The sequence below is a fragment of the Thunnus albacares genome, chromosome 14, assembly GCF_914725855.1.
Source record: "Thunnus albacares chromosome 14, fThuAlb1.1, whole genome shotgun sequence".
NCBI lineage: Eukaryota > Metazoa > Chordata > Actinopteri > Scombriformes > Scombridae > Thunnus > Thunnus albacares.
In genome coordinates, this window is record NC_058119.1 from 24360343 (window position 1) to 24366342 (window position 6000).

Sequence of the window (6000 nt, forward strand, 5' to 3'; positions counted from 1 at the left end):
GGAGAATATTGATAATATTTTGATGTTTTTGATATCTGGAGGGGGGGATTCTCTTCTCTGCTACAGGCCAGAGGTCAGAGGTCAGATTTAAAGGTTCATTATCCTGTTTCAAAAATGTTTCAGCTGCATAAATGTGATCCCAGTTTGTAGAATAATATACTCAGTGATGAATTGCAGCTTCAAAGCTTTATGTTGTCTTCCTCTACAGTAACATGTGACAACAAGCCTTCAGTTAGCAAACAGGCAAAGATAGTATAGCATTGATTCTGCGAACCTCAAAACTGAAGTAACTCGTAGTCACAAAGTCACTCGTGCGTGACGAATTACAAAGTGACACAAATAAGATAAACAGCTACCCGCTTAATTGTTGTAAACTGAACTGAAGGAAACTTAAACCAGATGGTAGTTGACTCAGGGTCACAGAGGGCGATCATTTAACATCTGGGTTCCCAGGCTAAAGCAAGGCAGATGTTATCAGTTAATATAGAACGGCTATAGCAATGTTTCTGGCAATTAAGCTCCTCCATCGACTTACTGATGTACGATAAAGCATGTGGTTCTAAGTCCTATATACTAGATTTCTTTGTTCACTGTGTAGTATAATGTACACAAACCTTCAAAGATCACACTGTGCAGCTCAGCAAGAAGTGACTGTGTGACATGCTGTTGACCCATAATCACAGTATCAACTTCTCTGGTAATATTGCTAAGTGAAAACAAGTTCCCCAGAGTTTACCAGACTTTCCGCAGGTTTTAAGCCAAAAATACCATAAAAATGATAAAACTTTCTATTTGAGTTTAAAGATCGCTCTGTTATGGACACGGAGCATTAGTTTGGGTTGACTGAATCGCTCCAGGCTTCTATCTGGTTCTGCACTCTGAGGTCTAAGAGAGAGGCTAAAGAGTTTTGACAGAGCACTTCCCTCCTTCCCCATGTGTATTTGCATGTGTAATTAGGTTATATGGTATTGTTAACATTGTTGTCTTATTGAGAAACAAGAATCAATTATCTTTTAAACCAGCGTTTTGTGAGCTGCTGACTCACCTCGTGTTCCTTTGAGAATCAAGCGTTTGAAGCGTTGCAAACAACGAACCAACTCGATTATGTTCAGCAAACATGAGCCTCCTCCGTAACTAAATCACAATAATTCAATTCATTTCTTTTCCAAACAGCCTGCTCTGTTGTAAGTGAATTTTCAAACCGTTTACGCAACATAACTAAACTGACAGCTGACGCGAAATTTGGACAATGCATCTTTCAAAACTTGAGATTGCACAACACGACAATGGAAACTCAATGTGAAAACCCTGAAATGTAAAAACAGGCGGTGGGACCATGATGAAGCCCACAGAAGAGGTAAATAATGGTGAGATAATCATGAAGTAATGAGGGAAAACTGTGTAGCTACTCAGCAGTGATGTATCACTTTACTGGAGGGTGAAAAAAAAGATTATCTAATGTTTTAGTTTAATCAATAATGAGTTTATCAGGAACGACTCATAAAGAAAGTAGTCAGTGTGTTGATTCACAGATAATTATGAACTAATTATTAAATAATGATTCATTAATATACTGTAGTCTGTTCTCTATTAACTCATCATCATCTACTATAAAGTCCTCGAGTTATTGTGAAACTACTTTCATGAATCCTCAGGTCATAATTGATTTGTTCCTCACTCATTCATTAGTAACTACTCATAATTTTGTATATTATATTGTTAAGTGTTTCCGAACTGTCTTTGTTGTGCACTAAATCCCTATGAATCATAACTTGAGAGTGTCTGGTATTGTGATGTTTTTATCTTTGGATTTTAGATTGATGAAGTTTGAGGTTTTTTTCCACATTAACTGATCATAGATTTATTTTCTACACACGCTCGTCCTTCTCGGGGTCGTCCAGACTGTATCCGACCTTTTTGTTCTGTGAAATGTACAAATGTTAGATGCATGAGGATAGTTTGTTCAAAATGGGAATGTTTGGTTCCCCAGTGTTTGTCTCTTCGCAAAGTAATCACTCTGGTCTTGTGCTTCCTTATAGCGTGGGATGAATGTGTATTTCTGCATCCACTCATCCTTAAATACTCAATAACCTTTTGTTCCTTTGTTTCAGCCGGTTTTGAACTTGCCTTTTCACTTTTTCAACTCGAGTTCCCATGAAAACAAGCTGATAAAAACTACTATCAGCTGAAAGATAACAGATGATGAGGTGATGTGATAGTGCTTCTTGGAAATATAGTCTGGGTCAGGTTGTACTGAACTTTTGTGACAGGTCTTGATTAAATTGCTTTGTGGTTTGGATGAGCACTAGATGTTAAGAACAATGAACGTAAAATGGTTTTAGAGCTGGATGATCTCTGTCATACAGCATTAAAATGACAATAAAGAGCGAGCAGAGCACATTAACAGACGTTTAAATGTGAAAATGTTTCAAAGCTTTGTGTCAATTCACTGTAGAAGGAAAGAAAACGAGGGAGTTGAGACCCGGAGAGAGAAGACAGTGGTACGATTTAACCGCGGCATCGTCTCTAGACTCATCACTTCTCCTTTAAATGAGAGCAGCTGCGGCTCAGATCGCTCAGACAGCATCAGATAGTTTCATACCTGATACAGATCTTAGAAAACCAGCCAGGCGTGTTAAGTCTGAGGTGTGTAACACTGATACTAAACACCACAGGTAAGACAAATATGATCATCACAGATCCAGGAGTAAGGATGAGAAGGGAGAGAAAGGATGAAATAATAATAACAAAAACACATCTGCGTTTATTGAGAGAGACAAACCAGAACCCTGAAACACTATCCTTCTACTTGAAGCTCTTAAAAGCGGGATGAAGATACAGAGCGCTTTACCGTGTTTGTTTGGTTTTGACACAGCGAGAAGGCGGAGGCAGGTACGGGAGAGCAACGTCTGTCACCCTGCAGGTCAGGTCGTCCGAGGGAACGAGGGGAAAGGGTAGAAGGGAGAAGAGCGGGCGTGAAAATAAACAGAAGACGGTGAAAGCGGTTTAAAGAATTTCACTTGATTTAAAAGGAGGAGAGAGCAAGAGAAGAGGTAAGAGGAGAAAGAGGAGGAGAGGCTTCAGTCTGCCAGAAAATAAGACAGAGACAGATGAAGGGCAGCTGTGCTGACAGTGAAGGATGAATTTTCTTTCTTTTCTTTTAGGATACTTTTCTCACTGAGGTGTGTCCAGTCATCAATAATAACGACACTTTCATAAAGGAAACTAAAGATCCAAGATTGAGATTTCATGAAACGTTTTCTCATCTTTGCTCCAAAATCATCCAAAGGAAATAAATGATTTTTTTTTTTCTTCTCCAAGCAACAAAAAGGACCAACATTTCCAATTAAAGTACCGATTGATCAAACATTGATCAGCCAGGTGCAGAGATGTCAGGCTTTAAAATTTACTGCTTCAAACTGTTAACAAAAACTCTCCACACATTTGGAAGACATTCACATCAATCTGGAGTTTTTTAGCTGCTCATTGATGAAAGATGGAGTAACAAGTGAGTGATATCAAAAGATGTTTCAACAACAAAGGTTTTCTTAAAAAGCCTTCGACGGCACAGATCTCGAGGGCTCAGCGGTCTGCTCACATGAGCCTCGAGGCTGAACTAGTCGTGGTGTGACTTGATGCTCCTTAAAGCTACTGATATCTATTTGTGTTGTTGTATAAATCTGCTGAACACTGGATTACCCAGTCCTCACTTCAAATTAATTCAGAAACCAGTTCTGGTGGATATTTTAGGAGAAATGTGACAATGCCTGCTCAGCTGTGCCAGAAAAAATAAAATATAATGAAGCAGAATCTGTTTGCAAGAAAACCTCATTATGAAGCCAAAAAAAGGAACTGACAGTAGATATTTCTGTAGCACACTTGCACCTTTCTATTTGAAAAGTCTCTTTATTAGTTGAGTCTGTTTCAGGGCAGCATAATTCAAGAGGACAGGAGAGCTGGGGGCAGCAGCGCCAAGCACTTCATCATACTGTCGAGGTCGCAGACCCGGTAACATTTCACCTGTGTTTTGTCTCTTCATGGATGATAAGTGCTTATTCACAGGATCTGGGAAAGAATGTATGTGATATATAGTGTAACAACAGTCTTCTGCAGTGTTTAAATGTAGTTGGGTAAAGATTTCCCTCTCCTGCGTGCTGCAGCAGGGTGGAGTCGTGTCAAAAGCACATTGTTAGTCTGCACGATGTGCTGCAGCGACACTCTGGATCGCAGTCTTTGCATGTTGATATTCTTCTTTCTGAGAGTCAGGGGGATGATATCCTCCGCTACAACTCTCCGGGGGCGCTCTGTCTCATACCCTCATTTCCTTCTTTACATTTCCGATTCCCCTTCTCCTTCTTTTCCTCCACTCCCCGTCTGCCTGTAACGACCATGTCTTATTTTTCCCTTCACATCCTTTACATTTTACTCTTTTCTTCCCCTTGCCATTTTTTTTTCTTTTTCCACATTTACGCTGCTCTTTCTTCACTGACGCCTCTCTCTTTCTTCCCCTCTTGCCTCCTTCTGTTCCCTTCCTTCATTATTTCTCTTCTCCCCCAAAGGATGCAGAGAATTAGAGCGCAACTTCCTCCGTCAGAAACACCTCATTGGAAAGCTGTAAGCTACATGTTCATTAAAACCAGGGGGTGGATCATCCATCATAACTCCCTCCACCTTCAGGACACTGTTTCAACACCGTGTTGCAGTAAATTGCCCCTCTGTGCCCACCTGGGCAGAGCCAAGTCAGCAGACAGTGTTTGGTTAACACTGTGTCTCGGGAGTTAGTGTTTAACAAGGATCATTATTACCATAATCAGTGTTTCTTTATTTAAATGTTTCTTATAGTGATACTCAGTGGATGGAGAGCATCGTACTCTGGCAGAGCTGAAGGTTTGATTTTCTTCATTTACATGTTTTTATGTTAATTTTATGTCTTTTTTTTGATGTGAAGCTCTTGGTGGATGTATTTTCTTTTGTTGTAAAGTACTTTGAGCTGCATTTTCTGTAAGAAAGGTACTATACAAATAAAGTTATTATTATTATTAGTAGTAGTAGATCAAGCAAGGCACCAAAACTGACTAGTTTGGGTTCATGAAAGAATCTATTGAATGTCACATATCTATTTATAGGTTTAAACCATAGTCTGTATATAAAGATGAATGTGGCGAGGTGTGACATCACCCACTGGTTTGTACTGGAGCCAGTTTGAAGCCCAGAGCTGCTGCTTATGGAAGGGGTGTTGCCTTTGACGCACTGGAAACAAGCCCCATTACCTCGGACTGAGGCGGGAATACTGACTGGAGCACACTTGGGCTAACATTAGCTACTTTAGCTAAATAGTGCTAAAAGGGCAGGTATCCTGATCAAGTAACATTAAACTTACTGAAATATTGTGAGCAGCAGGTGAGTGAACTGTCAATCACAGCTGTCAATCAACGCCCACACGGCAGACATTAAAACTATATGTCTTCAGATCTTATTAACAGAGCATTAATTTCCAAAACAACCACCAGCACACTTATTAGAGGGCCTGAATTTAGTGATTGAGACAAGAATGAGGTGTTTAAAAAATGACTGACTTAGTATTTCTAGAGAGAAGTTGATGCTTTTTGAACAGGAGTCAATTGGAAGCAGAGATTGTTTTGGAGCCAGCATCTAGCAGCCATCAGTGGCTTTGCACTAAAACATACTTCTGCATCAGCTTCAGCCTCAAGCCATGGTAGTTCCTCACATCAAGAATACAATGTGAAAGGCGCTGAATTTGTGTTTTTCATCCTGATCACACTCACACAATTATACACAGTAACTCCTGGAAGCTGCCCAGTACAACCACACAACCACAATCAGTTGGCCATTGAGAGGCTCCATGGGAACACTTGGGGATTCAAGGTCTTGCTCATCAGTGGTGGTAACGAGGGAGGAGAAAGCTCTGTCACTTCCCACATCCAGATTTATCCTGCACGTCTGGGGTTGAACTGGCAGAAGTCTGTTTCTCTGACCTTT